This window comes from Lathyrus oleraceus, chromosome 4, assembly GCF_024323335.1.
Source record: "Lathyrus oleraceus cultivar Zhongwan6 chromosome 4, CAAS_Psat_ZW6_1.0, whole genome shotgun sequence".
NCBI lineage: Eukaryota > Viridiplantae > Streptophyta > Magnoliopsida > Fabales > Fabaceae > Lathyrus > Lathyrus oleraceus.
Genome location: NC_066582.1, coordinates 157,750,017 through 157,760,504, shown reverse-complemented (window position 1 = coordinate 157,760,504; position 10,488 = coordinate 157,750,017).

Below are 10,488 nucleotides of genomic sequence, written 5' to 3'. Positions count from 1 at the left end.
TGATAAACAATAAAATCAGAAACAACTTTGCCTTTTACATCCTTTAAAGGTGCATATGTTAGAGAATATTTAGTCAAAGATAAAGCCCATTTCCCCATTCGACTTTGTAAAATGGGACTTTTAAGCATATGTTTAATAACATCAAAATGGGAGTAGATAAAAACATCAATAGACTTTATATAATACTTCAATTTAGTACATGAAAAATACAAGCACAAACATAATTTCTCTATTGCGCTATACCTAGTTTCTACATCATTTAATGGTAGACTAAGTTAATAAATGTCTCTTTCGATGCCATCATTGTCCTCTTGAGCTAATATACTTTCTATTGACAATTCAGATGCAGAAATGTACAGTTCTATAGATCTATTTCTTATAGGAAGTATCATGATAAGGGGTTCATCAAGAAACTCTTGATTTCATCAAAATATTGTTGATGTGATAGTTCCCATTTGAATCCCTCCCCTTTCTCTAAATTCAAGAGTGGCGAAAATACTTTTGTTCTGCCACTTAAGTTTGAAATAAATCTCCTTAGGAAATTGATCTTTCCCAACAAATATTGAACTTACTTCTTATTTGAAGATGAGCTGGTATTCAGTATCGCCTTTGTATTGTTTTTATTTATTTTTATGTTTTTTTGTGTGAATCACAAAGCCTAGAAAATTGTTTGCATGAACACCAAAAGCACATTTTAATGGATTCATTGACAATCCATATTTCCCCATCCTCTTGAAGGATTGTCAAATACAATATAAATGGCCATTTTCGACGATGATTTCACAACTATATAATCAATGTAAACTTGCATAAAGGTTTAAATTAAGTCATGAAACATGGTATTCATTACCCTTTTGTATGTTGCACCAACATTCTTCAGGCCAAAAGGTATAACTACCCACTCATACGTTCATAAGGCCCTAGGACATCAAAATACTATTTTCGGCACATCTTCTTTTGTAATGAATATTTGACTATACTCTGAGTAACCATCTAAACGAATTAAATATTCAAATCTTGTTGTTGAATCAACCAACATTTCTGTAATAGGCATTGGATATTCGTTATTTGGAGTATAAACATTTAAATCACTAAAGTCTATACAAACTATAAGAGTTTCATTATTTTTAAACTAGGGACTATATTTTATAACCACTCAACATACTAGGTAGTGCATATACACTTGTTTCTTAGAAGCCTTTCAATATCCTCTTTGATCTTCAACGTTACTTATGATTCAAATCTCATTGGCGTTTTCCTAACTGGTCTTTTATCTGGTCTAATTGGCAATTTTAAATCCATAAAATCTCTACTATGTTATGAAATTTCCTTGTAGTCCCAAGAAAAACAATCTTTGAATTCTTTGAGCAACTCAATCATCTGGTTGTTCAGGCTTGGATCAATCTTTGTACTTATGTATGTTGGTTTTTTTATTACTCCATCTCCCAGATCGACTTCCTCCAGAGGATCTTGGGCTTGAATCTTCTTGGCTAAAACTGATAGATACTTTCCAAATCCCAAAGGCTCATAATCATATATGCAATCAAGCCTTTGGTTATCTGATCTAACTTTCTCAGCCATCGTGGAATATTCTTTGTCTATTAAGTCATAAATAGGGTTTTTACCAGTCTCTTTTTCTTGAGTAAGTTCAATTGTATTGGCTTTGAAAACCATGTTTTTGTTGTAATTCGGCCTATAAGACCTCCTTTATGCAATTTTCGACCAAGTGTGCTCGACCTAGTCATCATTATCATTTTTCTCTGACCATCCAGTACCTACGATGGTCTCGTGTGAACCCATATGTAGGATGTAACTTTATTCAATAAAACACATCTTTTTGCAAAGAAAATCTTGTTCCTGCAGATGAACATGGGGAAATGTGAGCTAACCTTTTGTTGAATTTTCTTTTATATATTTAATTAACTTCATTCAAGAAGTAACTTTGGTCGACTTCGACGTTTTCTACGATGTCGTCTGGTCTTCTGATTGAAATTCTCTAGTTTAAGGTCGAAGGTATTACCCCCACGCCATGTATCCATTCTCGTCCTAGCAATAAATTATAGTTTGCTTTGGATGAAATGACCACAAATAATGTTGGTCTTATCAATGTCCATACAACAATATCAACTTGAATTACTCCTAAAGCCTTACTTGTTTTTCCGTCATAGTCTGACAAAACCATGTTGGGAGTCCTCATATTTGTATCAAACACTTCAAAAGAAAACCCATATCACAACGGTTGGAAAAGGGATACCATCACGGTTGACCAACCGTTTTGATGTAGGGTGTATTTGTAAGTACGTTGTTTTCCACCACAGGAGTCTGACCGTTATGATAAACCACGTAGTGCGGTACCTATAACGACAATAATCTTAAATACCTGTTGTTATATATATATATCAATAACTTAATTAAAGCATAGATAAAATTAAAATTTTACCACAGTTATATATGAAGGAGAATTGCGGTCCAAAACACAGCAGAAATTAAAATTTTCTCCTTTAGAGATCCTTACGAATGGTCATGATCAGTGATAGAATATTTACCTCTTATTACGATTGAAACCTTTGGTGCAGATCTCTTGTGACGATCAAAACCTTTGATGCAAATCCACGAAGCGATCACGAACGTTGAACGATGACAACGTCTCTACTCAGTCCACACGAACGGGTTCCTTCAATCTCAGTGCTAGCTGGTATGAATGAAGGCTTTGAGTGAGAGAGAGAGAGGGTGAGAGAAAACGAAAATAATGCAACCGCCTTTTTTATGCTTCTGCACAAGGGTTCTATTTATAGAACCACTTGTGTGGGCTTCAAGCTAAAAAGCCCACTTAAGTGTATTTTGGCCCATATCTTATAATATGCCCAAAATCACTTAAGCTCATGGTACCTTACCATATTTCGTATTCTACTCAAGTACACCGTACCTTACGATGTTCTATAACTCACTTAAGGGCACCGTACCTTACGGTATTCCTTAGTTACTCTATCTCTCATCAATTCGTCCTTTGTGTGTGACCCTGTAGGTTTTCGTGACGTTGGCAATTATATTAAATCACGCATTTAACATAATAAACAGTGAGCGGTATCTAGCAACACATCACTGCTACCCAAGACACGAAAATGTCATGTGATCTGACAAAACCATCTACGATAATAATTATGTGTATAATTACTCTTTTGCCCTTATGTCTATATTGAACACAAGGTATAAACCGTGTCATCCTTGTCCAGTTCAATATTGGGCCCATAGACATTTATCCTGTTACGCAGGATGGGCAAATTCCATCTAGGACACTCATGTCCCTCAGCATACTTTGTGGAGTACCCATTAACTGTCTTTATGGTTATCCAGTTACGGACAATGTTGGATCAGCAATAGAGCACTCGACTCCACATCTAAGATCCATAGTGGTTTCAGGTCGAAGAGTGGTATACACCATTATCACCATGAGAATAACTTATGACACTTTGCATAACTTTCTATATAGTGTTCTCATAGCGGGTCAATCCGGTATAAATATTACTCTTAATATTCATACCTATGTTTAAGACTTGATAACTCTTTATCCATGATCCATGAGATGTGATAATCAGTCTACAAACATAATAGTCTTAATGCTTTAATGTTATCCCACTTCACACTAAAGCTCGACTACGGATACTTTAAGAATAGTGTCATTATGTTTAATGTGTTCTCATGATTAAGTCACACTTAATACATTAAACAGACTATCTATTCCAGGGACTTTATTAATCAACCATAATAAAGAAAATGCCTTTTATTATTAATAAATAATTCGATACAAGTACCAAAAGTATTGGCCTCTAGGGCTTACACCAACAATCTCCCACTAGCACTAGAGCCAATCAGGCATTACCCTTAATACCCATAGATCTAGTATGGCCATCATGCTTCTGCTGCGCAAGAGGCTTTGTCAGTGGGTCAGAAATATTGTCAAGTGTAGGTACTTTACATATTTTCACATCTCCTCTATCTATTATCTCTCGAATGAGATGATAACGCCTAAGTATGTGTTTGGATCGTTGGTGAGATCTAGGCTCCTTGGCTTGTGCGATAGCACCATTGTTATCACAGTAGAGACCAATGGGATCCACAATGCTAGGAACTATGCCAAGTTCACTAATGAACTTTTTGATCCAAACAGCTTCCTTTGCTGCACTTGAGGCAGCAATATACTCGGCCTCGGTTGTAGAATCAGCAACTGTATCTTGCTTTGAACTTTTCCAGCTCACAGCGCCACCGTTTAAGCAAAACACATAACCAGATTGCGATCTAAAGTCATCCTTATCTGTCTGGAAGCTAGCATCGGTGTATCCAATTACAGCCAACTCTTCCTGACCTCCATATATCAAGAATGAGTCCTTAGTCCTTCTCAAATACTTAAGGATATTCTTGACAGCTACCCAGTGAGCATCACCAGGATCAGATTGGTACCTACTCGTTGCACTTAAGGCATACGAGACATTTGGTCGAGTACATAACATGGCATACATGATAGATCCTATTGCAGATGCATATGGAATCTTATTCATGCGATCCCTTTCTTCCTTAGTTAAAGGGGATTGTGTTTTTGATAGACACAGGCCATGTTGCATAGGTATGAATCCTTTCTTGGAATCATGCATATTAAAGCGTCTCAACACTTTGTCTATGTATGTACTCTGACTTAGGCCAAGCAGTTTTGTGATCTATCTCTATAGATTCTGATTCCTAATATATAGGCTGCTTCACCTAGGTCCTTCATAGAAAAGCATTTCCCCAACCAAGACTTTACTTGTTGTAGGGTAGGGATATCATTTCCAATGAGTAATATGTCATCTACGTATAATACCAGGAATACGATCATGCTCCCACTAACCTTCTTGTAGACACAAGGCTCATCTTCGTTCTTGATAAATCCATATTGTTTTACTGTTTCATCAAAACGAAGATTCCAACTTCTGGAAGCTTGCTTCAATCCATAGATTGATCTTTGTAACTTACATATCTTTTGGGCTTCCTCTGGTATGTCAAATCCTTCAGGCTGTGTCATGTACACATCCTCAAGAAGATTTCCATTAAGGAAAGCAGTTTTGACATCCATCTGCCATATTTCATAATCATGATATGCAGCGGTAGCAAGTAAAATCCGAACAGATTTAAGCATTGCAACTGGTGAAAAGGTTTCATCATAGTCAACCCCATGAATTTGTTTATATCCTTTTGCAACCAGTCTTGCCTTATAGCTATGTACCTTACCATCCATGTCAGTCTTCTTTTTGAAGACCCACTTGCATCCTATAGGGTTAACCCCTACCGGAGGCTCTACCAAGGTCCAAACTTGGTTTGTGTACATGGAATCTATTTCGGATTTCATGGCTTCTAGCCACTTTTCAGACTCGGGACCAGTTATGGCCTCTTGGTAGGTCACAGGCTCATCTTGATCCATGAGTAATACATCACCTTGATCAGTTATGAGATATCCATATCTCTCAGGTAGTTGACGTATCCTGCTTGACCTACGCTGGTCTTGTTCTACTTGAGCAGGTTGCTCTTCCACAACTTCTTGTGTTTCCTGCTCTAATTCCTCCATAGGTGTATCTATGCTTTGTGATTCTTGAATTTCTTCAAGCTCTACTTTCCTCCCACTGGTTCCTTTGGAAATAAAATCTTTTTCTAGGAAAACTCCAGTTCGAGCGACAAACACTTTTCCCTCAGAAGGATTGTAGAAGTAATACCCTCTTGTTTCTTTAGGATACCCCACAAATAAGCATTTGTCAGATTTGGGCTCAAGCTTAGTTGAAATTTGTCGTTTCACATAAACTTTGCAACCCCAAATCTTCATGTAAGACATATGTGGTCTCTTACCACTCCATATCTCATATGGTGTCTTATCAACCTTTTTGGATGGAACACGGTTAAGTGTGTAAGCTGCTGTCAATAGCGCATGTCCCCAAAAGGAGTTTGGAAGATCGGCATGACTCATCATGGATCGGACCATGTCCAACAGGGTTCGATTTCTTCTCTCAGACACACCATTCCATTGGGGTGTTCCAGGAGGAGTGAGTTGGGATATGATCCCACACTCTTTCAGATGGTCATCAAACTCTAGGCTTAAATATTCACCACCTCGATCTGATCGAAGAGCTTTAATATTCTTACCTAGTTGGTTTTATACTGCACTCTTGAATTCTTTGAACTTTTCAAAGGATTCTGATTTGTGTTTCATTAAATACACATAACCATATCTACTGAAATCATCAGTGAATGTGATGAAGTACTGAAAACCTCCTCTGGATGGTATGTTCAGTGGACCACATACATCAGTATGTATGAGGGCCAAAAGATCATTAGCTCTTTCACCTTTTCCTGTGAATGGAGACTTTGTCATCTTTCCAATTAAACAAGATTTGCATGTCTCATATGATTCATAATCAAAAGAGTCTAAGAGTCCATCTTTATGGAGTTTGGAAATGCGTTTCTCATTTATGTGGCCTAATCGGCAATGCCAAAGGTAAGTTGGATTTAACTCGTTAGGTTTCATCCTTTTAGTATTAATGTTATATATAGGCATTTCGAGGTCAAGGACATACAGTCCATTGCTCATTTGTGCAGTAGCATAGAATATATCATTCAAATAAATTGAGCAATAATTGTTCTTTATCGCGAATGAAAAACCAATCTAGTCCAAACAAGAAACGGAAATAATATTCCTGCTAATTGCTGGTACATAATAACAGTTCTCTAACTGAATTATTAAACCACTAGGTAAAGTTAATTCATAGGTTCCTACGGCTAAGGCAACAACCTTTGCTCCATTACCAACTCGTAGGTCGACTTCACCTTTTGCCAATTTTCTACTCCCTTTTAGTTCTTGCACATTTGTACAAATGTGAGAACCGCATCCGGTATCTAATACCCATGATGCTGAAGTAGATAAATTTATTTCAATAACAAAAATACCTGAAGTTGGAGTCTCTACTCCATTCTTCCTATCTTCCAGGTACTTTGGGCAGTTCCTCTTCCAGTGTGCGGTCTTACCGCAATGGAAGCAGGTGCCTTCTTTCTCTATGCTTCCACTAGGCTTCAAAGCAGCAATAGTGGGTTTGGATTTGGCAACTTCCTTGCCTTTCCCTTTATCATGTTTGAGGATAATCCTCATGTTTCGGTACCAATCCAGAAAATTTGTCCCAGACAATTTTTCTTTCTCAAGGTTTGATCGCAATATGTTGTTAGAGGTGTTTGTTGTCATGGTTATCTACATAAGGATTAATGAAAATATAAGTATCATTGACATATTTAATTAGGCCTTTAATTAAACATGCTCCCACTATTTTATTCAAAACAAATGACCCTCATCATTTGATTCGGAAAATCCCGTTGGAAGATTTTCTAGTGGGTCGAGATCCATATTTCACTTCGTTCTAAGTCCGCGTAGGCGGATTACACAAAACTAGGTTATTTAGGTAGGAACTCCTTCCAATTGTATCTCATACAACTCTCGAATATTTCAGTTGGGTGAATAACTCCTTATTCCAATCCATCATATGGATCATTCCCAACTCTTGCTTCTAAACATATATATAATCTTATTATAATTTGTTTAGTTAAGTTTGACCCATTGTTTTAACAGTTGGATATTACAATTATCCCATCGCACCTTACTAATATATAGATCATGCACCTCGCGTAGGCGAAACCTACATTATCCATTACTAGTCTTGATGAATGTTAAAACTTGGAAAGCATAAACTTAATATTTAATTTGAGGGAATTGCAATTTTATGATCTCACCGGCTTATTTATCATATAAATCGTCTCTCACATGCATCAACATACATACACATGCATCAACATACATACACAATGAAACAGTTATGGCCCCTAGCGCAATTGTTCTCCCAAGCCAATGAGAGAACCTAAGCTAACCTAATAACGATCTAAGCTTCTCCAAGCAAGATCTTCAAGGTTGTCCTCCTTTAATATTGAATTCTTCTCTAAGCTTCACCAAGCAAGATCTTCAAGATTATCCTCCTTTGATATTGAAATCTTCTCTTTCTTCATAACATTGTCTTCTTCTCTTTCTTCATAACATTACATTCCAGAAGAAACTCGTTTTACATACGAGGGTTTGAGATGAGAAAAGAAGTTACATTAAGAGATAAAAAGGAGAGGCACGACACGCAGGTCGTATTTTAAAACCCAAAACAAAATAAAGGATAACTAAGGCCATAATTGATCACCACAAGGCAATAATAATAAACACATTATTATTATTATTATTAATTTTAATTCCTTTAATTAATTAAAACAAAATTAAATTTCAGCGACCGATCACACTACGCAGAGTTAGCCGGGGTTCCGCTGCCCGGTCAAGGGGCAGCGCCCCTGTCCAAAATTTTAATGAACAATTCATTTGAAATGGACATTGTTTTTGCATCAACACAAATCTTGCGCAGGCACAAAAATAGAAACCCCGAGTGTGACGACCGTCACAAGCATGTTACGACCGTCACAGGCTTGTTACGACCGTCACAGGCTTGTTACGCCCGTCACAGGGCCAAAAACAGAAATGCCTAGTTTTCTGGACTTGTGAATGTGACGACCGTCACAAAGCACGTGACGACCGTCATGGGTCTGTTACGAACGTCACGCGTCTTGTTACGACCGTTACGCATCCAAAATAACAGAACTTTGAAACAGTCTACAGACCTGTTCCAAAAACCCTACATTCACAACTCCTTGACGGCACAACCCTTGCGCTGTCACCAACCCTAATGCGCCAATTTCAGACCGTCAAACACACCTCGATTATTGATTCAGTATGATTGATCAACAGGTCATTGCTTCAGCATACTTATGTCGGATTCCGAAGCAAATGACCATTGATCGCTCAAAGGAAAACAACCACTTAGTGTTTGAATGAACGAAACAGAAACAGTATATCACATATACCGTACTTTGCATTAGGATTACTTATATCATATATAAGCTGATCGGTCTCAATTGTGTAACCTATGGACGATCGATGTATCGCTGCTTCACCATACTAATGTCGGTACCGAAGCATAGTCAACATCAATCATCCAACTCGTACACTTATGATGCCAAATTTAATTACCCGTTTAATTAATTGATTTATTCTGTCTTTTAATCATATTAATACAGAAATTAAACAGCTATCCGATTCATGGTTTCGTAAGTGGCTCTGATACCACTGAAGGAGAATTGCGGTCCAAAACGCAGCGGAAATTAAAATTTTCTCCTTTAGAGATCCTTACGAAAGGTCATGATGAGTGATAGAATATTTACCTCTTATTACGATTGAAACCTTTGGTGCAGATCTCTTGTGACGATCAAAACCTTTGATGCAAATCCACGAAGTGATCACGAACGTTGAATGATGACAACGTCTCTACTTAGTCCACACGAACGGGTTCCTTCAATCTCAGTGCTAGCTGGTACGAATGAAGGCTTTGAGTGAGAGAGAGAGAGGGTGAGAGAAAACGAAACTAATGCAACCGCCTTTTTTATGCTTCTGCACAAGGGTTCTATTTATAGAACCACTTGTGTGGGCTTCAAGCTAAAAAGCCCACTTAAGTGTATTTTGGCCCATATCTTATAATATGCCCAAAATCACTTAAGCTCATGGTACCTTACCATATTTCGTATTCTACTCAAGTACATCGTACCTTACGATGTTCTATAACTCACTTAAGGGCACCGTACCTTACGGTATTCCTTAGTTACTCTATCTCTCATCAATCCGTCCTTTGTGTGTGACCCTGTAGGTTTTCGTGACGTTGGCAATTATATTAAATCACACATTTAACATAATAAACAGTGAGCGGTATCTAGCAACACATCACTGCTACCCAAGACACGAAAATGTCATGTGATCTGACAAAACCATCTGTGATAATAATTATGTGTATAATTACTCTTTTTCCCTTATGTCTATATTGAACACAAGGTATAGACCGTGTCATCCTTGTCCAGTTCAATATTGGGCCCATAGACATTTATCCTGTTACGCAGGATGGGCAAATTCCATCTAGGACACTCATGTCCCTCAGCATGCTTTGTGGAGTACCCATCAACTGTCTTTATGGTTATCCAGTTATGGACAACGTTGGATCAGCAATAGAGCACTCGACTCCACATCTAGGATCCATAGTGGTTTCAGGTCGAAGAGTGGTATACACCATTATCACCATGAGAATAACTTATGACACTTTGCATAACTTTCTATATAGTATTCTCATAGCGGGTCAATCCGGTATAAATATTACTCTTAATATTCATACCTATGTTTAAGACTTGATAACTCTTTATCCATGATCCATGAGATGTGATAATCAGTCTACAAACATAATAGTCTTAATGCTTTAATGTTATCCCACTTCACACTAAAGCTCGACTACGGATACTTTAAGAATAGTGTCATTATGTTTAATGTGTTCTCATGATTAAGTCACACTTAAT